At 28.4% G+C, this 23,445-nt stretch overlaps 1 protein-coding gene and 1 long non-coding RNA gene across 2 annotated transcripts in view; both read right to left on the bottom strand.

Moving 5' to 3' along the window:
* The window catches only part of LOC142219851 (acyl-CoA Delta-9 desaturase-like), an 86,684-nt gene that overhangs the window by 42,288 nt on the left and 20,951 nt on the right, over window positions 1-23,445 (bottom strand). The gene's annotated exons all lie outside the window — the stretch shown is intronic.
* Window positions 1,465-2,017, bottom strand: LOC142219623 (uncharacterized). The gene is made up of 2 exons (XR_012717675.1): window positions 1,718-2,017; window positions 1,465-1,654 (listed from the first exon to the last, which is right to left on the bottom strand). It is a non-coding gene; the product is annotated as an uncharacterized LOC142219623 (long non-coding RNA).

Raw genomic sequence — 23,445 nt, 5'->3', positions numbered from 1 at the left:
TTTTTTACTTATGACGGTACCCCAGTAAAGAAGTGCTTCCAAAAAAGTAGTTTGGATCCCAAACTTGTGATCCGGAAGTAGTGCAAACTTAGATCATCTCCAATGAACTTTACATGGGCTTGTCATACGACGGAAGTATTTCGTTTCCGGAGCCTTTGCATTGTTTTAAAAGTTGTGCCTTGGAAGTTCTTTTGAATGAAGAAAAAATTCTTTCGCCAATTTCACTTTTTATATTTATCAACATTTTTTACACTTTTTCGGTCCAAACATGTTGACATCATAACAGAACGCCTTGGCACAACCAGCCATTGAACATGAAGCGTCAAAATGTCAATTCAAATATATGTAGTATAATCGTACTATGACACCAAGGCATAACATTGTAACTACTTATAGAAATGTTCTTTTTTAGTATGAATGAAAAAATAAAGAAAACCGGTTCAAATCTCACCATCTGCAATTTTTTTTATCAAAAATGTCTTATTTTATTATTTTCGGCGTATATTTTTGTAGAAATATATTTTTCCATATTCTCAATAAAAATTTTAAATTTTAGTAATTTGCAAAACCTTCAATACACAGAAAAAAAAATTCATGAAATTTTTTTCAATTATTAGAGTTTTAAAATTTAATAGAGTTTTAAAAAATATTCAATTAAAAATTTAATTGATTCAACAAAATTTTTAATTGAAACAAAAATCAATCACAAACATTAATAGTATCAATTTTGTATTTGGATCAATTAATTTTTTAATTGGCCTTCAATTAATTTTTTAATTGATACTATCATTTCTGTAATTGAAGACATTTCAATTAAAAAATTAATTGAATCAATTAATTCCGTGATTGAATCAGAAAAAAATTTTTTTGTGTGTAGGCACAGGTTTTTGTTAAATTTCTATTCTTTTTTGCGACATTTATTTGTCCAACATTTAAATTTTCACTTTGAACTGCCCAATAGCAAATAGACTGGTCCAAAAGAACTTCATTGCAAGTGGAAAAAATTGGTGGCTGATCCCGGGATGTTCTTAAAAAGGAATGTATGTGGAACAACTTCCAATTTTTTTTGCTGGTTTAAAATATTTCATTTCAAAACGAAAAAGAAAAACAAATTAAAAAAGTCGGCATTCTGATATAATTCTGATATGACGATTTTTTTACTTACCCACACCCTCACAAAAAATCGCTTCTGTAACATATACTCCCAAACATATTTTGCTTCAAGCATATACATTTTTGGGTATTGCCCAAACATTTATATGTTTGATCACTTCCAATATATAATATGTTTGAAAGCATATTGGTCTAAACAATATATGTTTGGGTAGTCTAAGTTCCAAACATTTTGTATTTTTCATCCAAATTCAATACTGTTGTCTTCCAAAAAACAATATGTTATTATGTGAACATATAATATGTTTGGAAGCATTTTGCATATGCTTAAAAAAATTCTCCCAAACAATATTGTGCTCAAAATTTTATTTATTTATTTATTTATTTACAATCATAATGAATTACGAAAATAAACAGGTAATATAGGTGCTAACAACATAGGTTTTCGACCTGAATGCTCAAAATTTTGTTTCTGCCCAATTGTATATTCCCCGACATCTTTCTCACTTCCACGAGATTTTTTAGTTCTTAGCACCTTTTTCTGTAATACAAACATTGTAGAAGAAATTATTCAATTTTATGATTTTTTTTATTTTAATTTTACCTTTTGCCGGACGGGGATTCGAACAGCGGACCACACAGTTTGTAAGGATCAAAGAAGTAGCTGATCAATTGTCCAAGGAAAAATAAAATGTTAATTTTGTAATAACAAGCAACAACCACCAACTTAATTCAATATCGCTCCCTGTTAAATAGCGCTCCAAGCTACTAAACACATATATGTTTATAGGCTATTTCTAAATTAATATATGTTTGCATCCAAGCATATTATATTTACAAACATTTTATGTCCCAAACATAATATGTTCTAACATATTAACATATATGTCCCAAACATGTTATGCTAGTTTATGAACATTATATGCTTGCACTCAAAAATATTGTGTTTAAAAATTTGTGTTCCAAACATATAATGTTTATAGCCAAACATATGAAAAACAGTCTTTTTCATCCGTGCAAAAACTTTGTTGTGATATTCGACTTTATATGGTAAAAAATTAAGTTCTATAAAAACTTTGGGTCAAAATTCTTCACATTCATGTAAATTTTTAATATGTATCAAATGGAAAATTGTTCGAGAATTTTTTTTAGTGATATTCATTATTCATTTCAATTTGAGAAGTTATTTCTAATATTATTAACTCGACTGTTAATGATAATATTTTTTTTTATAGTCAGTTTTTTTTTCAAAAATATCTCCCTATTTCTTTGGTGTGTATGTGTTTCATATCAAAATGGCATACAACTCATTGGAAAAAAAATAAAATTTTCTTTGTCACATTATCGAGAGATTTTAATCACGAAAAATTTTATTACCACATGTCGCTTAAACCCTTTCGCATCAAATTTGAAATTTGCACGATTAAGAATATTCACAAGTATTTAAGTGAAATCTTATCAACTACCCTCTTCACTAATCGAATGCATAAAATTGAGATTACATTTGTTTGTTTTTATTTTCATTCCATATTTCATCATTTATAAGAGTATTTGGATAATACAGTCTACAAAGTCCAAAGCTTATATGACATCTAAGAGGAAACTATTAATGATTAATTAAAGGTAATACGAAACGGGAAAATATCACTATTCTTAAAACGGGGATTATAGTCCAAATTCCAATATTCAATTGGTCGTATTTATAGAAATACAAACAAACGGCACCATGCCAATGGATCACTAATCATCACCAGCCAGCACTTGTGCAAATTAATTTCAATGATTGTGAATAAAGCTTTAGTAGTATCATTTTTTTTATCTAGTTGTTTTGCTATATCTAATTTGATATGATTAGATCTGAGCAGATCCGAAGATGGAATAAGATTCCATCATTTCCCAATATTGAACCAGATCTAATGTATTTGATAAAATACTACACTGAAAGAAATATTACTTGGTATTAAAGACTACGCAACCTCAATTTTAGGATGCACAATTTACAATAGTGTGTAATATCTTTAAAATTATGAAATGTTAATTAAATGAAGGTTAGGTGGCAGCCCGATGTATCAGGCTCACTTATACTATTCAGTCCATTGTGATACCACATTGGTGAACTTCTCTCTTATCACTGAGAGCTGCCCGATTCCATGTTAAGCTGAATGACAAGGGACCTCCTTTTTATAGCTGAGTCCGAACGGCGTTCCACATTGCAGTGAAACCACTTAGAGAAGCTTTGAAACCCTCAGAAATGTCACCAGCATTACTGAGGTGGGATAATCCACCGCTGAAAAACTTTTTGGTGTTCGGTCGAAGCAGGAATCGAACCCACGACCTTGTGTATGCAAGGCGGGCATACTAACCATTGCACCACGGTGGCTCCCAAAGTTCATAATCTTTGCTTCAAAAATATTTTTCGTTAAATTTAGGAAAAAAAGTTTGAAAATTTGCATCCCTACGTTAAAGTCGCATGTCTTAGAACTAAGGCAAAATTTCCTTAAAGTAAAGAAACACATTTTTGATTTAAAGAAATCGTCGTTAAATTAACTGAAATATTAGGCTAAGACTCATTTTGAGGATTTAGACTCTTTGGTTTAAAGTTTTCTTTTTTTTTGGAATTAAGTAAATATTTTTTACTTTGAAGTATCCATTACAATTTGGATTTTTAAACTGGCATTTGTTTGTACGTGAATAGCTTTATTAATATACCGGGAAATAGAATGAAAATTTGATAAATAAGATCTGTACACTGAAAAAAATATTTACGTGATATTAAAGATTACGCAACCTCAATTTTAGAATGCGCAATTTACACACTATTAAGGACAAATTTCTTTAAAATAATGAAATTTTAATTAAACGAAAGTTTATAATCTTTGCTTGGGAGCCACCGTGGTGCACTGGTTAGCATGCCCGCCTTGCATACACAAGGTCGTGGGTTCGATTCCTGCTTCGACCGAACACCAAAAAGTTTTTCAGCGGTGGATTATCCCACCTCAGTAATGCTGGTGACATTTCTGAGGGTTTCAAAACTTCTCAAAGTGGTTTCACTGCAATGTGGAACGCCGTTCGGACTCGGCTATAAAAAGGAGGTCCCTTTTCATTGAGCTTAACATGGAATCGGGCAGCACTCAGTGATAAGAGAGAAGTTCACCAATGTGGTATCACAATGGACTGAATAGTCTAAGTGAGCCTGATACATCGGGCTGCCACCTAACCTAACCTAACCATAATCTTTGCTTCAAAAATTTTTTCATTAAATCTAGGACACACATTTTGAAACTTTGCGTCCCTTCGTTAAAGTTGCATGTCTTTAAACTAAGGCAAATTTTCCTTAAAGTAAAGAAACACATTTTTGATTTAAAGAAATCGTCCTTAAATTAACTGAAATATTGAATTTTTAGATTTAAGATAGAAACGCTTCAAAAATCTTTGGTTTAAAGTTTTTTTTTTTTGGAATATTTTTTACTTTGAAGTATCCATTATAATTTGGATTTTTAAACTGGCATTTGTTTGTACGTGAATAGCTTTATTACTATACCGGGAAAATAGAATGAAATTCGATAAATGATATCTGTAACCTAATTTTAATTTCATAGATCCAATATATATAGGGGCAGATAGGTCGCTATAAAAATTTCATTATTTTAAAGAAGCCGCATCTTTGACTCGGTATCAATACCAAAATCCTTAAGGGAAGATCAAAATCTATGGATCCAAGTAAATTTTTTTTGAGTGTATATATTCTCATCTGGCTATGTATGGTATAACATATGGTTATATCTAATTATGTATCGTAATATCTATTTATATATGAAGTGATCAATTTAGTACACGGAATATAATGGTTATCACCAGGGCTGTGGAGCCGGAGTCTGAAGATTTTGCTGGAGTCGGAGTCGTAAAAATTTTGCTCGATTCGGACTCTGGCTAAACTAAATTTTCTAAAACACTTTACATTTCTGTAAGTAACTAAGTTTTTACGCAAATTAGATTTAATGTACGGTATATACACTGAAAAAAATATTGTCGTGAGGACAAAGATTTCATGTCTTTAAAATACGAATACAAATTTTGCTTAGCATAGAAGACGCATTTCTCTAAAAAAAAGTTATTTTCCTTGTCCCAAAGTCAATGAAGTCGTATTGTCCTTATAATTAAGTGATTTGACTTAAAAATGGGTATCTTAACACGAAAGAAAAAATTTATAGGCTAAGGTCAACTTGACTTTAATAATTCAGAAAAATTCTTTACATTTAATGAAATTGTCTTTAAATTTGTTGTCTTTTTGCATCTTGACTACAAAGCAAATAATCGTTCAAATATAGGACATGTTTTTCAAACCTCTATTTTAAAGAAGTTTTTTACTTCAAACATAGCATAATTTCTACTGGAAGTCGAGTCCTAATTTGGAAAAAAAAGTTGCCGTTAACTCGTTTTTAAAGGACTTTGATAGCATATGAAGAAAAAAAGCTGAGAAAGCGAAAAATTAAAATTTGCTTCCTAGAAACAAGTACACAAAACCTAAATTTAAAAGAAAATTGTGTCTTAAATGTATCCTTACTTGTATTCTCCGCTTCTTTGGCTCGGAGTCAATACCAAATTTTTTAAAGTAAAGACAAAATCTTTGGAACCGAGTATGCGTTTTTTTCAGTGTACGGTAAATAAAATGCAAGTTCTAATTATGGAGATTATTTTATGTTTCCTAGAATGTTACACGCACAGAAAAAACATGTTTGGACATGGTTGCCGCATACATTTAATGCTTATCTAGAGTATGTAATTGTCGCGAAAACCATGTATTTTGTCTTTGTAAAAATAATTTTCGAGCAGAGAACCATATATGCTGGCAATAAGCATTTAAATGGTTCTCAAATACCGCAAACATGTTTTATTATTTAAATGATAGAATTTGAGACCATTACATGGTCGGGAAAATCATGTACCTGACCATTAAATTTTTTTACTTTTTTGCAGAGAAAAAAGTATTTTTATAGGTTAGGTATAGACATGTCTAGAACCATTACATGGCCATAAAGACGATGTATATTTTTTCGTGACCATTTAATTTTTTAACTTTTTTGCAGAGAAAAGAATTTTATAAAAACATTAAGTAGGTACACACGATTTTCATATTGCGCGTCAGTCGCGTGTTGATTGTTGCTTGGAATGGACGGAGAATACGGAATTAATGTGTTTTGTGTTAATTTATTTATTCAGAAAAAGCACGTGGTTTTATGTGAACACAAAAAAGGAAAGTGTAATAGAAAATAAAATTACCTGGTTTTTGTTCTGCATTTTGCTTACGGTATAATATATTTTTATTTGCAGACATGATGCTTGCATTTTTAAATTTGATGGGCACGAAGTAAATATGGAATGATTACTTATTGTTGAAATTTAACCAAAATAGAATGTGTAAAAATATGTGATGTAAATACAAATAAACGATGAATTAGTTTATAAATAAATAAAAACAAATAAATAAAGTTAATTTTGTGTTTACTTTTCTCAAGTGGCGGCTTTTTTCGACGACGAAAAATGTTTTTCCATAAAGCTCAAAACATTTTAGGTTGTGACCATGTTCTTTTAACTGGAAGAAAAACAATGTTGACGAATACCATAACATTTTAGATCGTGACCATTGTATTTTGATGAGGACAATTTTATTTTGCTTAGAACCATGTTCACTGAACCAACATGGTTGCAGGTGAAAATGTTACATGGTCGCCGCAAAAATAGCTCCTATCATACTATTTTGCTCTTCGAATATGATTGTGGCAATCATGTTTCTTCTCTGCGTGTAGACTAGCAGATGAGCTGAATCGATCCATTTTAATGCCCACAACCATATACATTTTTATAGAAAAATTTGTCAAAAATTTATTTCTATAGAAAATTTTGTCAAAATTTTACTTCTATCTTTGTGAAAACTTTATTTCTATAGAAAATTTTGTCATAATTTAATTTCTATAGAAAATTTTGTCAAAATTTTATTTCTATAGACAATTTTCGCAACATTTTATTTCTATAGAAAATTTAGTCAAAACTTTATTTCTATAGAAAATTTTGTCAATTTTTTTTTTTGTGTAGAAAATGTTGTCAAAATTTTATTTCTATAGAAAATTTTCTCAACATTTTATTTCTATAGAAAATTTTGTCAAAAATTTATTTCTATGGAAAATTTTGTCAAAATGTTATTTCTATAGAAAATTTTGTCAAAATGTTATTTCTATGGAAAATTTTGTCAAAATGTTATTTCTATAGAAAATTTTATCAAAATTTTATTTCTATACAAAATTTTGTCAAAATTTTATTTCCATAGAAAATTTTGTCAAAATTTTATTTCTATAGAAAATTTTGTCAAAACGTTTTTCTATAGAAAATTTTTTAAAAATTTTATTTCTATAGAAAATTATGTCAAAATTTTATTTCGATAGAAAATTTTTTCAAAATTTTATTTCTATAGAAAATTTTGTCAAAATTTTATTTCTATAGAAAATTCTGTCAAAATTTTATTTCTATAGAAAATTTTGTCAAAATTTTATTTCTATAGAAAATTTTGTCAAAATTTTATTTCTATAGAAAATTTTGTCAAAACTTTATTCCTATAGAAAATTTTATCAAAACTTTATTTCTATAGAAAATTTTGTCGAAATTTTATTTCTATAGAAAATTTTGTCATAACTTTATTTCTATAGAAAATTTTGTCATAACTTTATTTCTATAGAAAATTTTGTCAAAATTTTATTTCTATAGAAAATTTTGTCAAAATTTTATTTCTATAGAAAATTTTGTCAAAATTTTATTTCTGTAGAAAATGTTGTCAAAATTTTATTTCTATAGAAAATTTTATCAAAATTTTATTTCTATAGAAAATTTTGTCAAAATTTTATTTCTATAGAAAATTTTGTCAAAACTTTTTTCTATAGAAAATTTTTTAAAAATGTTATTTCTATAGAAAATTATGTCGAAATTTTATTTCGATAGAAAATTTTTTCAAAATTTTATTTCCATAGAAAATTTTGTCAAAATTTTATTTCTATAGAAAATTCTGTCAAAATTTTATTTCTATAGAAAATTTTGTCAAAATTTTATTTCTATAGAAAATTTTGTCAAAAGTTTATTTCTATAGAAAATTTTGTCAAAACTTTATTCCTATATCAAAACTTTATTTCTATAGGAAATTTTGTCGAAATTTTATTTCTATAGAAAATTTTGTCATAACTTTATTTTTATAGAAAATTTTGTCATAACTTTATTTCTATAGAAAATTTTGTCAAAATTTTATTTCTATAGAAAATTTTGTCAAAATTTTATTTCTATAGACAATTTCGTCAAAATTTTATTTCTGTAGAAAATTTTGTCAAAATTTTATTTCTATAGAAAATTTTGTCAAAACTTTATTTCTATAGAAAATTTTGTCAAAATTTTATTTCTATAGAAAATGTTGTCAACATTTTATTTCTATAGAAAATTTTATCAACATTTTATTACTATAGAAAATTATGTCAAAATTTTATTTCGATAGAATTTTTTTTCAAAATTTTATTTCTATAGAAAATTTTATTTTTTTACTAATGCTCACTGCTAAATCGAAAACTTGTAAAAATGATTCAAATTTTCCTATACCTCTAATACATACCTATCGACCGAAAAATCATAAATCCATTTTTGCCTAAAAATTTATAAATATTTTCCCATATTTATACCCTGCGCCAGATTGAATAAGGAATATGATCACCTCTTTGAACAAAATGTTATTGGTGGATGAGGAACAGGAAAATTTTTGCCGCAAAAATTTAGTTTTTTTTTGTTAGTTCGGCACTAGAAAGTCTAGAAAATACTTTAATAATTTTCTGTATTGTTTATATAGGCTGTTGGTTTTTTATAGTTTCTAATATTTACTTTATTAAAATTTTATTTATACACTATTATTTTTTTTATTCTTATTTTGTTATTATTGTTTGTTTGTGTTGGCAATTTATAAAATATATTTTCATATAGGTTTTTTATGCATTTTAATGGTTTTTTTTGTATTATTCTTAATATGAGAAATAAATTTGCGTATTAATGTGTTTTGTTGTTGCGGTTAGATTCGTTATAAATTGTCGCTAAATATTTAAATTATTCATAGATTAAAAAAAATTATATCAATATTGGAATTAAGACAATTGTATAAGTAGATATTGTAATAATGATTTAAGTAATCGTATAAGGCCTTTGTCATAAATAATACAACAACTAAAGGCTTCTGACACTATTATAAAAACAACAAACACTTTTCGAGTAGAGTTGCCCCAGTAATTTCTTGTTTTACTAGAAATTTCTAATATAGGCCAACCATTTTATTGTGTATTTGGACATTTGAATTTACAGTGTTGTTCACGTTTGACGGAACTTTTTGTGTATCTTGGATTAAGACTTTCACCTTAGGGCTTTCGTAACAAAAAATCTCCATTCGATCCACTTAAATTAAATTTTGATCCTCGGAAAATAGAAAATATTTCTATTTTACACAGAAAAAAAATTTCACGTAAAATTTTCCAATTAAAATTTTAATTGAGTTTTAAAAAATATTCAATTAAAAATTTAATTGAATCAACAAATTTTTTAATTGAAACAAAAATCAATCACAAAAATTAATAGTATGAATTAATTTTTTAATTGGATCAATTAATTTTTAATTGACCTTCAATTAATTTTTTAATTGATACTATCATTTCTGGGATTGAAGACATTTCAATTAATAAATTAATTAGATCAATTAATTTCGTGATTGAATCAGAAAAAAAATTTTGTGTGTTGTATAGGGCAACCATTTTATTGTGTATTTCGACATTTGAATGTACAGTGTTGTTCATGTTTCACAGAACTTTTTGTGTATCTTGGATTAAGACTTTCACCTTAGGGCCTTTGTACCAAACATTCTCCATCCGATCCACTTAAATTAAATTTTGATCCTCGGAAAATAGAAAATATTTCCACTTCAGCTCACACACAGAACGATGGGGTTTGGACAATGGGATCCCCAGAACAGATACCACCAATGGATCTAATATGAGTGAAAGGACACCGATTCCGATTACAGGACCACAGCACAATCCTGCAGACAGAAGTGCTTGCCATACGGGATGTATTAAATGGGTCGGAAATAACATGAGGTCAGGAAGTCGGATGGCCGCCATCCATAATGAAAAGACCGCCATCCATAATGAAAAGAAATCTTCCAAAAATACGATCACAGTGCTTCTATGACATCGTGACAGTTGATGACTCATGGGTTTACGCGTATGAGCCCGAAAGTAAACAGCAGTCTAAAGATCGAAGTAGCGGTTGATGCGTTCAGAATGCATGTTTTGCATGTTCCTTAATTATAGTGGCATAAGAGATTCGACAATTGGTTCAAACGCGTACAAAAGTGTACAGATCTTAGTGGGGAATATTTTGAGAAATAATAAAACGATTTTCGATAAACAAAATTTGTTTTTTTGTTCCCGAATTCCGAAATATAAAACATAATATGTTCTAACATATATGTCCCAAACATATTATGCTAGTTTATGGACATTATATGCTTGCACTTAAAAATATTGTGTTAAAAAATTTGAGTTCCAAACATGTAATTTTTACACCCAAACATATGAAAAACATTTTTTTTTTCGTCCGTGTATAGAAATAAAATTTTGGCAACATTTTCTATAGCAATAAAATTGTGCCAAAATTTTCTATAGAAATAAAATTTTGATAAAATTTTCTATAGAAATAAAATTCTGATAAAATATTCTTTTGACAAAATTTTCTATAGAAATAAAATTTTGACAACTTTTTCTGTAGAAATAAAATTTTTACAAAATTTTCTATAGAAATAAAAATTTGACAAACATTTTTATAAAAATAAAATTGTGACAAAACTTTCTATAGAAACAAAATTTTAACAACATTTTCTATTTTCTTTAAAAATAAAATTTTGAGAAAATTTTCTTTAGAAATAAAATTTTGACAACATTTTGTATAGAAACAAAATTTTCTATTTTCTTTAAAAATAGAATTTTGAGAAAATTTTCTTTAGAAATAAAATTTTGACAAAATTTTCTACGCCCACAAAAAAAAATCGCTTCTGTAAAAAAAAAATCTGAGAAAATATTCTATAGGAATAAACTTTTGACAAAATTTTCTATAGAAATAAAATTTGGCAAAATATACTATAGAAATAAACTTTGGACAAAATTTTTCTATAGAAATAAAAATTTGACAAAAATTTTTATAGAAATAAAATTGTGACAAAATTTTCTATAGAAACAAAATTTTGACAAAATTTTCTATTTTCTTTAAAAATAAAATTATGACAAAATTTTCTTTAGAAATCAAATTTTGACAACATTTTCTAACACATAGAAACAAAATTTTGACAAAATTTTCTATTTGCTTTAAAAATAAAATTTTTAGAAAAGTTTCTTTAGAAATAAAATTTTGATAAAATTTTCTACACCCTAAAAAATCGCTTCTGTAACATATACCCAAGTATATATATTTTTGCTTCAAACATATATATTTTCAGGATTGGTGCAAACAAAATATTGTTTGTATTGTTCCAACATATTATGTTTCACCTTAGGGCATACACTGGTAGTAAACAATTTTAATGAAATTTTCTTTGTGTGGATATATTTTTAAGGCGTCAATTGGTTACTTCCATTATTTTACTTGCAGCATACTCCCTAGGTCTCTCTTTCTAAACACATATATGTTTATAGGCTATTTCTAAATTAATATATGTTTGCATCTAAGCATATTATATCTAAAAACATTTTATGTCCCAAACATGTTATGCTAGTTTATGAACATTATAGGCTTGCACTTAAAAATATTGTGTTAAAAAATTTGAGTTTCAAACATATAGTTTTTACACCCAAACATATGAAAATCAGTCTTTTTCGTCCGTGTAGGACATTGTACTGCCATTCATTTGATATGTGAATTGTAGCGAATTTAGTACAAATACCCCATTTTTCGCATCCTTGGTACGAACTCGGCAAAATCTCCCACTACATGTAATTCTGCATTAATTTGTTAATTTTAAATTGAAAATACTCAGTACCAATAATAAATATTTATAGTAAAGCAATTGCAGGAAATCTTTTGTCATTGAAATGCTGGGTATTGAACCACATTGGCATGTACATAAATGTCATTAAAGGTAATTACTTCCTTCTAAGCATCTCATTTTTTTAAGCATTAAATTAAACATTAAAATAAAAAATGCAGTCTTTCTCTACGTTTTGTGAAATAAACATTAAGAAAAAACTGTTTAAATATGTTCAAAGCAATAAAAAAAGGCTCTTTCCAGATTTTGTTCTAGTGACCGCCCAATCAGCAGAAATGCAAATTACCCAAAGCTGGCCTAATTCAAGAAAGGCGATTTAAAAAACCGATTGTGGAAAATTATAAAATCTGTTAGTTTAATAGTTTAACGTAATGAATTTAAATTAATTAATTAATAGTCTCTACACGCTCACAAAAAATCGCTTCTGTAACATATACTCCCAAACATATTTTGCTTCAAGCATATATATTTTTGGGTATTGCCCAAACATTTATATGTTTGATCTCTTCCAATATATAATATGTTTGAAAGCATATTGGTCTAAACAATATATGTTTGGGTAGTCTAAGTTCCAAACATTTTGTATTTTTGCATCCAAATTCAATAATGTTGTCTTCCAAAAAACAATATGTTATTATGTGAACATATAATATGTTTGGAAGCATTTTGCACCCAAAAATATTATATGCTTAAAAAAATTCTCCCAAACAATATTGTGCTCAAAATTTTATTTATTTATTTATATATTTACAATCATAATGAATTATAAAAATAAACAGGTAATATAGGTGCTAACAACATAGGTTTTCGACCTGAATGCTCAAAATTTTGTTTCTGCCTAATTGTATATTCCCCCACATCTTTCTCACTTCCACGAGATTTTGTAGTTCTTAGCACCTTTTTCTGTAATACAAACATTGTAGAAGACATTATTCAATTTTATGATTTTTTTTATTTTAATTTTACCTTTTGCCGGACGGGGATTCGAACAGCGGACCACACAGTTTGTAAGGATCAAAGAAGTAGCTGATCAATTGTCCAAGGAAAAATAAAATGTTAATTTTGTAATAACAAGCAACAACCACCAACTTAATTCAATATCGCTCCCTGTTAAATAGCGCTCCAAGCTACTAAACACATATATGTTTATAGGCTATTTCTAAATTAATATATGTTTGCATCCAAGCATATTATATTTACAAACATTTTATGTCCCAAACATAATATGTTCTAACATATTAACATATATGTCCCAAACATGTTATGCTAGTTTATGAACATTATATGCTTGCACTCAAAAATATTGTGTTTAAAAATTTGTGTTCCAAACATATAATGTTTGTAGCCAAACATATGAAAAACAGTCTTTTTCATCCGTGTAACTCGCTTTTTTCATATTTTTTAAATGGAAATTTATTTTTTTTGTGTTTCAAATAGGTTAAAAACAGATTAAGAATTAATAAAATGGTACAAATTATTTAAATTTAGCCGAAAAAACATGTTTGGGACATATATGTTAATATGTTAGAACATATTATGTTTGGGACATAAAATGTTTGTAAATATAATATGCTTGGATGCAAACATATATTAATTTAGAAATAGCCTATAAACATATATGTGTTTAGTAGCTTGGAGCGCTATTTAACAGGGAGCGATATTGAACTAAGTTGGTGGTTGTTGCTTGTTATTACAAAATTAACATTTTATTTTTCCTTGGACAATTGATCAGCTACTTCTTTGATCCTTACAAACTGTGTGGTCCGCTGTTCGAATCCCCGTCCGGCAAAAGGTAAAATTAAAATAAAATAAAAAATCATAAAATTGAATAATTTCTTCTACAATGTTTGTATTACAGAAAAAGGTGCTAAGAACTAAAAAATCTCGTGGAAGTGAGAAAGATGTCGGGGAATATACAATTGGTCAGAAACAAAATTTTGAGCATTCAGGTCGAAAACCTATGTTGTTAGCACCTATATTACCTGTTTATTTTCATAATTCATTATGATTGTAAATATATAAATAAATAAATAAAATTTTGAGCACAATATTGTTTGGGAGAATTTTTTTTAAGCATTTAATATTTTTGGGTGCAAAATGCTTCCAAACATATTATATGGTCACATAATAACATATTGTTTTTTGGAAGACAACATTATTGAATTTGGATGCAAAAATACAAAATGTTTGGAACTTAGACTACCCAAACATATATTGTTTAGACCAATATGCTTTCAAACATATTATATATTGGAAGAGATCAAACATATAAATGTTTGGGCAATACCCAAAAAAGTATATGCTTGAAGCAAAATATGTTTGGGAGTATATGTTACAGAAGCGATTTTTTGTGAGGGTGTATAAAGAAATTGACTCAAATGAACTTGCAGTGCAGTTAAAATAAAGAACATCTTTGGGAGAGCATTTTTGGAAGTTCTTTTAAAGTTGTGCCTTGAGAAGAACTTCCAAATTTTTTTGCTGGGAATCTTCGTCAAAAAAGTAGTGAAAATGTTATTTTTGGATCCGGAAGTGGTGCAAAATTGACGCAGAAGCGATGAATTTAACATGGGCTTGTCATAGGACGGATGTCCACCATTTCAACAGCCGTTGCACTGAATTTCCATCACTTCGTAAGATTTGATCCGTATTCAGTCCCAGCAAAAAAAAGTTTCGCCAAAAAAGTCGTGAAAATGTTCTTTCTGGGTCCGGAAGTGGTGCAAAATTGGCGCAGAAGCGATGAATTTTGACATGGGCTTGTCATAGGACGGATGTCCACCACTTCAACAGCCGTTGCACTGAATTTGCATCACTTTTTAAAGTGTAATCCGTATTCAGTGTTGTGAATGTGAATTTAAAAAAAAAAAATTGACAAAGAAATAATGTTTATAATTATTTATGACTTTTAATGCTTTTCTGGAACGAATGAACTCAAACATTTTCAGAAAAAGAAAAAAAGTTAAAATTTCCTCATAAAAATATGAAAAAAGCGAGTTATAAAAATTTGAATTAAAAGAACGATTATTTTTGTTCTTTAAATTTCGTAAATTGCAGTTAAAAACGTACACCAGGACATTATGTTATTTTTGGGAATCGGCTATATATAACTATAGACCGATTTGGACCATTTTTGGCATGGTTGTTAGCGGCCATATACTAGCGCAATGTACCAAATTTCACCACGTACCAAATTTTAACCGGATCGGATGAATTTTGCTCCTCCAAGAGCTTCGGAGGTCAAATCTGGGGATCGGTTTATATGGGGGCTATATATAATCATCATCGGTCCATAGATGTGGACCAATTTTTGCATGATTGTTAGAGACCATATACTAACACCATGTACCAAATTTGAGCCGAATCGGATGAAATTTGCTTCTCTTAGAGGCTCCGCAAGCCAAATCAGGGGGTCGGTTTATATGGGGGCTATATATAAATATGAACCGATGTGGACCAATTTTTGCATGGTTGTTAGAGATCATATACTAACACAACGTACCAAATTTCAACCCGATCGGATGAATTTTGCTCCACCAAGAGGCTCCGCAAGCCAAATCTGAGCGTCGGTTTATATGGGGGCTATACGTAAAAGTGGTCCGATATGGCCCACATGCAATACCATCCGACCTACATCAATAACAACTACTTGTGCCAAGTTTCAAGTCGATAGCTTGTTTCGTTCGGAAGTTAGCGTGATTTCAACAGACGGACAAACGGACGGACGGACATGCTTAGATCGACTCAGAATTTCACCACGACCCAGAATATACATCTATGGGGTCTTAGAGCAATATTTCGATGTGTTACAAACGTAATGACAAACTTAATATACCCCCATCCCATGGTGGAGGGTATAAAAATGAACGAAAAACATGATAACAACACAACAATTGATCCAAAAATTAATGCCACATTTGATCGAAATCCATGTTGAAGTGATAGGTTAGGTTAGGGAGTCCCATATTATAGGTTCGCTTAAAGAATTCTGTTCATTGTGACACTACATATGGCAAACTTCTGTCTTTGCATGTTAACCATTGCATCAGTGGTGCGGTAGTGGTAGAAAACTTACTTTTAGCTCAACATATCACGAGAACGCACAGAATACATATGAAGAATTTGATTAGCCTAAGCCATTGAAGTTCCAAAAAGTGCAAGAGTTCACCGATGCAAAAAAGATAGAGTGGAAAGAGCCAAGGTGTTGCTTCGCTTGCATGAAAGTGGACATTTACCGAATTTGGTTTTCTGCGATGAGAAACCATTCCAAATAAAACAAACATTTACACCTTCGATTGGCCACCAGAACTCCAGCGCCACCGAAGGTAATGGTAACGGTCGCTGGCAGTGGAGATCTCCGGATCTCCTGGGGCATTTGGAGGGTGAGGTTGATACTAAAAGATACCAAAGCATCGAAGTCATGTTCTGGAAAGAATATCCCGCATAAAAAATCAGTGGATCTAATTAGATATGATCTTACAAACTGGTTCGATTCTCCGTCCAGGCGAAAGGTAAAGTTTATCAAATGTATAAATTTGTTCAGCATTGTTTGTATAACAGAAACAGATCCTAAGAACTAAAAAATCTCGTGGAAGTGAGAACGATGTGAGGGAATATGCAATTAGGTAGAAATATTTTTTTGTTTAACCACAATCTTCTTTGGGAGAAAATTCTTCCAAGCATATAATATTTTTGGGCGCAAAATGCTTCCAATGATAGAATGTAATAATATTTCGGCAGTATCCAATAATATATGTGCTTCCTGCTAAATATGTTTGGAACATATGTTAGAGAAGCGATTTTTTTTTTGATAAACAATTATTCCTTAATATGGGTATTTGTTTATTTTGGTTTTAAAGAAATTATCATCTATAAAAAATAAAACAAAAAAACATTGGAAAACTAATCATTCTTTAGCAATTCTGATAATTTGTCCAAGCAAATAGAACTTCATCCATACGACCAATGTCTGATAATTCAAATGATACCTTTAATAAAAATCGACTATTCACATAGTTTATGTTTAAGGGGTCAGCGTTTTATTATTCGAACTCAGAGTTGTGTATTTACCACTTCTAATGAAATGCATTCTGCGATTCTCCAGTCCTTCCATTGACTCGATTCTTCACATATGTATATGTTTTACTAATATCAAAGTTCTTGCTCGTTTCATTCAAATCAATTCAAGCCTTTGAATGAATATAGAAATGACGTGCCTTGCACAAAAAAGACACCGCGTGTAGCACACGTGAAACAGATGTCTACTTTATTCTACATTATGCATTTTATCTACATTTTACATTGTATTAATTGATTCATTGTCCTACATTTTCGTGGTATGATTTCTCAATTCCATATACAGTAAAAATATACACGGACGAAAATGATTGTTTCGATGTAAAAATTATGTTTGGAACTCGAATTTTAAGCACATTATTTTTATGTGCAAGCATATAATGTTCAAAAACTAGTATAAGATGTTTGGGACATATATGTTAGAACATATAATGTTTGGGACATTACATTTTCTGAGATATAATATCTGTGGGTGCAAATATATATTAATTTACAAATTATGTATAAACATATATATGTTTAGAAATGTCAGAGAGAGAGAGAGAGAGAGCGAGAGAGAATAGAGGAAAAAAAAAACAGATAATGACGGCGACGGAGATAGATAACGAAATACATGTATAGATCAGGGATGGAAATTGCAGTACTATAGTTCTTTTTTCAATACTTTTTCACCCTGGTCAGTACCGTAGTACCCCCACACGCAGAGAAGAAACATGATTGCCACAATCATATTCGAAGAGCAAAATAATATGATAGCAGCTATTTTTGCGGCGACCATGTAACATTTTAACCTGCAACCATGTTGGCTCAGTGAACTTGGTTCTAAGAAAAATACAATTGTCCTCATCTAAAATGTTATTATATTGATAAAAAGAATTTTGTTTCCATTAAAAGACAATGGTCACGATCTAAAATGTTATGTTATTCGTCAAAAATGTTTTTCTTCTAGTTAAAAGAACATGGTCACAACCTAAAATGTTTTGATTTTTATGAAAAAACTTTTTTCGTCGTCGAAAAAAGTGGCGTCCTTTGAGAAAAGAAAACACAAAATCAACTTTATTTATTTGTTTTTATTTATTTATAAACTAATTCATTGTTTATTTGTATTTATAATGTCGTGCAAGCAAACTTCACATATTTTTACACACTCTAGTTTGGTTCAATTTCAACAATAAGTAATCATTCCATATTTACTTCGTGCCCATCAAATGTACAAACGCAGACATCATGTAACTGCAAATAAAAATAAATTATACCATATATCAAAATGCAGAACAAAAACCAGGTATATTTTTTTTAATTACACTTTCCTTTTTTGTATTCACATAAAACCACGTGCCATTTCTGAATAAATAAATTAACACAAAACACAATAATTCCGTATTCTCCGTCCATTCCAAGAAACAATCAACACACGACTGACGCGCAAAATGAAAATCGTGTGTACCTGCTCAATGTTTTTATAAAATTCTTGTCGCTGCAAAAAAATTAAAAAATTAAATGGTCACGAAAACAATGTACATGGTCTTTATGGCCATGTAATGGTTGTAGACATGTCTATACGTAAACTATAAAAATATTTTTTTTTCTGCAAAAAAGTCAAAAAATTGAATGGTCAGATACATGATTTTCATGACCATATAATGGTCTCAAATTCTATCATTTAAATAATAGAACATGTTTGCGGCATTTGAGAACCATTTAAATGCTTATTACCAACATATATTTTTCTCCGCTCGAAAATTATTTTTACAAAGACAAAATACATGGTTTTCGCGACAATTACATACTCTAAATAAGCATTAAATGGATGCGGCAACCATGTCCAAACATGTTTTTTCTGTGCGTGCAGCGAATGATTTAGTACCTCTTGATGTCAGATATCGGCTCAATGGTACAATAGTTCTGGCAAAATATTTTAATATTTTGAGAAAGTCTTTAACAAACTTATTTAATAATAGTCTTTTAAAAATTTGGCAAAACAGACAAATTCATTCGAGAAGAACTTTTTTTATTTTGAAAATTTTTTTAAAAATGTTATTTTATTTTTTGTCAACATTTTATTTCTATAGAAAATTTTGTCAACATTTTATTTCTATAGAAAATGTTGTCAAAATTTAATTTCTATAGAATATTTTGTAAAAATTGTATTTCTTTAGAAAATTTTGTCAAAATTTTATATCTATAAAAAATTTTGCCGAAAATTTATTTTGGTATGAAACTTAGTCAAAATTTAATTTCGGTAGGAAATTTTGTCAAAAATTTATATCTATAGAAAATTTTGTTAAAATGTTATTTTTATAGAATATTTTGTCAAAATTTTATATATATATAGAAAATTTTGTCAAAATAAAGGGTGGTTAAATTGTAAGGGCCGATGTTGAATGTGAACCACACCTAAACGCCAAGTTTTTTTCCGAATTTTATTTGACATTTCTCTATTTCAGACTTACTCAATTTGAACCATGGACGTCGTGAATGGGCAGAATGGTTCCAAAAAATTGCAACAGTGGATGATCAATTTTCGAAGAGGCACATTTTCACCTCAGTGGATTCGTCAATAAACAGAATTACCGCATTTGGGCGAATGAGAATCCAAGAGTGAGTTGAAAAACCAATGCACCCACAAAGAGTGACTGTTTGGTGCGGTTTATGGGCTGGCGGCATCATCGGGCCGTATTTTTTCCAAAATGAAGCCGGTCAGGCAGTTACTGTGAATGGTGTTCGCTAACGTAACGAACTTTTTATGGCCCGAATTGGAAGATATGGATGTGGACGATATGTGGTTTCAGCAGGACGGTGCCACTTGCCACACAGCTAACGAAACAATGGCTCTTTTGCGCAACAAATTCAATGGCCGTGTTATCTCACGTAATGACGATGTCAATTGGCCGCCAAGATCATGTGATTTGACACCAATGGACTTTTTTTCTTTGGGGTTATTTGAAAGAAAATGTGTACGTCGATAAGCCAGCAACAATTCAAGAGCTAAAGGATGAGATAATTCGGCACATTAACGGCATAGAATCTCCATTATGCCTCAGCGTCATCGAAAATTTGGACCATTGGATGAAGGTGTGCCACCGAGGTCGCGGCGCCCATTTGGCCGATATTTTGTTCCATACATAATTGAGTAATACCAATATATCATAATAAAATAAAATTACAATAATTTCCTAAATAGTTTGTGTTTTATTCAAAATCAACATCGGCCCTTGAAATTTTAGCCACCCTTTATTATTTCTATAGAAAATTTTGTCAACATTTTATTTCTATAGAAAATGTTCTAAACATTTTATTTCTATAGACAATTTTGTAAAATTTTTATGTCTATAGAAAATTTTGTCAAAATTTTATATCTATAGAAAATTTTGTCAAAAATTTATTTTTGTATGAAATTTAGTCAAAATTTTATTTCGGTAGGAAATTTAGTCAAAAATTTATATCTACAGAAAATTTTGGTTAAATGTTATTTTTATAGAATATTTTGTCAAAATTTTATATATATATATAGAACATTTTGTCAAAATATTATTTCTATAGAAAATTTTGTCAACATTTTATTTCTATAGAAAATATTGTAAAAATTTTATTTCTATAGAAAATTTTGTCAAAATTTTATTTTTATAGAAAATTTTGTTAAAATTTTATTTTTATAGAAAATGTTGTCAAAATATATTTCCATAGAAAATTTTGACAAAATTTTATTTCTATAGAAAATATTGTCAAAATTTTATTTCTATAGAAAATTTTGTCAAAGTTTTATTTCGGTAGGAAATTTTGTCAAAATTTGATTTTTATAGAAAATTTTGTCAACATTTTATTTTTATAGAAAATTTTGTCAAAATTTTATTTTTATAGAAAATGTTGTCAAATTATTATTTCCATAGAAAATTTTGTCAAAGTTTTATTTCGGTAGGAAAATTTGTGAAAATTTTATTTATATAGAAAATTTTGTCAAAAATTTATTTCTATAGAAAATTTTGTCAAAATTTTATTTCTATAGAAAATTGTATCAAAATTTTATTTCTGATGAAATTTTGGTCAAAAATTTATTTCTATAGAAAATTCTGTCAAAATTTTATATCTATAGAAAATTTTTTAAAAATTTTATTTCTATAGAAAATTTTGTCAAAATTTTATATCTATAGAAAATTTTGTCAAAATTTTATATCTATAGAAAATTTTGTCAAAATTTTATATCTTTAGAAAATTTTGTCAAAAATTTATTTTGGTATGAAATTTAGTCAAAATTTTATTTCGGTAGGAAATTTTGTCAAAAATTTATATCTATAGAAAATTTTGTTAAAATTTTATTTTTATAGAAAATTTTGTCGAAATTTTATACCTATAGAAAATTTTGTCAAAATTTTATTTCTATTAAAAATTTTGTCATCATTTTTTTTTTCTTTAGAAAATTTTGTCCAAATTTTATTTTTATAGAAAATTTTGTCAACATTTTATTTTTATAGCAAATGTTGTCAAAATATTATTTCTATAGAAAATTTTGTCACAATTTTATTTCTTTAGAAAATATTGTCAAAATTTTATTTCTATAGAAAATGTTGTTAAAATTTTATTTTTATAGAAAATTTTGTTAAAATTTTATTTTTATAGAACATTTTGCCGATATTTTATACCTATAGAAAATGTTGTCAAAATTTTATTTCTATAGAAAATTCTATCAAAATTTTATTTCTGATGAAAATTTGATAAAAAAAAAATTTATTTCTATAGAAAATTTTGTCAAAATTTAATATCGATAGAAAATTTAGTCAAAAAATTATTTTGGTCAATATTTTATTTCGTTAGGAAATTTTGTAAAAATTTTAATTCGGTAGAAAATTTTGTTAAAATTCTATTTTTTTGGAAAATTTTGTCAAAATGTTATATCTATAGAAAATTTTGTCAAAATATTATTTCTATAGAAAATTTTGTCATAATTTTATTTCTTTAGAAAATGTTGTCAAAATTTTATTTCTATACAAAATTTTGTCAAAGTATGATTTCGGTAGGAAATTTTGTAAAAATTTATTTCTATAGAAAATTTTGTCAAAGTATTATTTCGGTAGGAAATTTTGTCAAAATTTGATTTCTATAGAAAATTTGTGAAAATTTTATTTCTATAGAAAATTTTGTCCAATAATGTATTTTTATAGAAAATTTTATTTTTATTTATCTACAGAAAATTTATGAAGTATTATGAATTCTACCAACTGTGGCAACCGCGATTACTATACTACGGTCTTTGTAAGCGGATATACATCCAAAAATAAAATTAAAATTGAGGAGAACAAACTAAACTTTATTTTCTTTAAAATTCAGTCTAAAGGAGCTCTTGACAATAATCTTCCAATGGATTTTTTGTTGAAATTTATTGAAAAGTACTTTTTCGCTCAAAAAAATATATTTTTTGTACTTTCTTAAAAATTGTATTTTCCGTCCGTGGTAAAATTTAATTACAACAAAAAATAAAAATATAATTACAACAAATAAAAATATAGGCTACTTAGTAGACCCTCGTATATATAATTTGGTTTAACTTCAAGTAATTTTAATTTTAGCTTGAAACCTATTTGAGATTTCGTTTTTTAAAATGTTATTTTCTACACTCACACTTTCTACTAAGTCAACATTTTTGCGCGCTCTTGCACGACTTTAAGTGCTGCCAGACAGTGCTACCGTTATGCGACTTTAGTCGCATTTTGCAACCTTTCTCACGTCATGCGACTTTTTTAAAATATGCAAAATGTGCGACTTTAGTCGCATGGGTGCTTCAATTTAAAGAAATTTATCGCCGTGCGCCTTACGTGGGAGTCACCGTTGTACAATGGCCCGCCTTGGTCATGGATTCAACCCCAGTTTCGACCAAACAGTGCTTCAGCGATGGATGCTGAGTGTTTCAAAGCTTCTCTAAGTACTTCACCGCCGTTTGAACTCGGCGTAAAAGGGAGTTCACTTGTCATTGAGCTACCCATAGAATCCTTCATTAATAAGAGTAAATCACGTATAGTAACAATTGACACATAAATGTAAGCGACTTTTCTATCATTATGCGACTTTTTTGTGCGACCTTTTTTTTGAATATGCTACTTTTTTGCGACTTTTTCCAAATTTTCAACGGTAACACTGCTGCCAGACACTTAAAGATTCCG

The sequence above is a fragment of the Haematobia irritans genome, chromosome 1 (assembly GCF_050003625.1).
Source record: "Haematobia irritans isolate KBUSLIRL chromosome 1, ASM5000362v1, whole genome shotgun sequence".
Classification (NCBI taxonomy): domain Eukaryota; kingdom Metazoa; phylum Arthropoda; class Insecta; order Diptera; family Muscidae; genus Haematobia; species Haematobia irritans.
This window is presented reverse-complemented; position numbering and strand designations above follow the sequence as displayed.